Below are 2,396 nucleotides of genomic sequence, written 5' to 3' on the forward strand. Positions count from 1 at the left end.
TCAGCTGTCAGTTTTCTTGGGCTATTCAAATCTTTATCACCATCTAAGGTTTTGTTTAAATGAACTATTAGATCAGGTGTTATCCCAACAGCTGGTCGTAGACTGGAAATGTCTCCCTCAGTTGTAGTAATAAAAAAAACCCAGGATAGCCAAAAACAATCCTGTACAATAAAGGAATTTCTGGAGGCATCACCATTCCTGACATCAACCTCTATTACAGAGCTACAGTAATGAAAACAGCTTGGTATTGGCATAAGAACAGGAGGACCAATGGAACAGAATAGAAGACCTGGATATCAATCATAGCAGCTTTGTTTGTCATAGCCAGAACCTGGAAACAACCTAAATGTCCCTTGACTGAAGAATGGATAAGTACATTTACACAATGGAGTACTACACAGCAGAAAAAATAGCGACAGCTTGAATTTTGCAGAAAATTGGATGGAGCCAGAAAACATTATTTTGAGTGAGGTAACCCAGACACAGAAAGACAATAATCACATGTACTCACTCATAGGTGGTTTTTAAACATAAAGCAAAGAAAGTCAGCCTACAAACCACAATCCGAGAGAACTTAGACAACAATGCAGACACTAAGAGAGACTTACCTAGATCTAAGCTACATGAGAAGTAGAAAGTAGAAAAAGGCAAGATCTCCTTAGTAAATTGGGAGCATGGGGACCTTGGAGGAGGGTTGAAAGGGGGAGGGGAAAGACAGGGAGGGGAGCAGAGAAAAATGTAGAGCTCAATAAATATCAATTAAAAAAAGAAAAGGGGCAACTTAGTGGGCAGTAGTGAGACAAATTACCAAAGACTTAGAAAACACTTAAGTACCAATTTTTATATATTTATGTGTCAGTGGTACATGTATGTTCACGTGGGTGTTTGGTCATACAAGTGGTTGCCAGATATTAAGGTCTTGGGTCTTCTTCTATTGATTGTTTCTCATATTAATTTTTGAGATAAGGTCTCTCACTGAACCTGAATTTTCTAAATTTAGATAGACTTGTTGACTAGTAAGATCCAGGGTCCCCTGCCTTTAACCATCTCTCCTCCAACACTGGGGTTACAAATGCCCACCACCATCTCTAGTATTTTTTGTGGTCATGGGAACCAAACATAGGCCCTCATTCTTGCCTAGAAAGTATCTCATCGGTTGAATCATCTTTCCAACTCCATAGAATACTTTTTGAAGTTTAAATAAGATATTGCAGATAAAACTTGCTCACAGTATTTTGTATAGAAAATATTTGTTATTATTGTTGGTTACAGTTTAAATTATTAAACATTAATAAATTTGCATACTAAATATAACTTTTGAGACAAGATTTCACTATGTTGTCCTGACTGGCCTTTTTAGACCACTCTGGCTTGGAACTGCCAGAGACCTGCCTCATGTCCCTGCCTCTAGGGTGCAGGTATTAAAATCATATGTTACCACAGCCCATCTAAATATAATTTAACATATTGCTTGAAATTTCCCAGTGTCTGGTAGTTCTTGCTGGTGACAGAACAATTTAGGCCAACATACTAATACAGTTTCATCCTGTAGCCAGCTTCTGAGTCCTAAAGGGATTCTCCCATGGTAATAGCACTAATAGCTGAAGCATGTGCATATGCTATTTTTTATTGTTTTTAAATTTTGTAACGATCCACTGAAGATAGTAATTAACAACCACACTTACTAAGTCCGTTAAAACTTTTAAGTCCTTTTTATTGAAGGTCAGATCAACTGTAGACTGAAACCTCTGAAAAGTCCCTTGGTGCCCAAGCTCAGGGGTACATAGATTTTAAAGACAAAAACCTACTAAGACGCACCAAAGTTACGTAAGGGTTAGAGTAACCTTGGAACATTCATTCTTGACAGTGAATAGTAGTTATTTTAGACCTAACTTGCTAGTTATTTCGGTTAATGCATCTGGACAATGGTCAAGGCCATGGAAATCTTTTTTTAAGTATTTTTTTATTCTTTTTTAATTAAAATTTCCAACTGCTCCCCGTTTCCCAAATCTTAAGTGTATTTCCTAGGCTGACAGAGTTGAGAGCTCTAAAGCAAACATAAAATGTAGTCAAAACAAGATGGTGTTATCTTAATCACTTCGTTTTCAATATCCTCTTCTACTATGCTCAACATCCAAGCTCGGCTTGTTGTTTTTGTTGTTGTTGTTTGTTTGTTTTTGAGAAATCATTATTTTATCTCAACATTCAACTTCTTTTTATTTTTTGGTTTGGATAAACCTAAGAGCTTGGCCCAGAACAGTCCGCCAATCCCCGAGGTGGCGCTGACGCACTCTCGGGAGTTACTGGAAGCCGAGAGGCTCCTCTGTCGGACGAACCAGCGTCGGCGATTGCGTCATCGCGTTCGGGTGCGCGGCCGCCGCCCGCGTACATTTGAA

This window comes from Chionomys nivalis, chromosome 20 (assembly GCF_950005125.1).
Source record: "Chionomys nivalis chromosome 20, mChiNiv1.1, whole genome shotgun sequence".
Classification (NCBI taxonomy): domain Eukaryota; kingdom Metazoa; phylum Chordata; class Mammalia; order Rodentia; family Cricetidae; genus Chionomys; species Chionomys nivalis.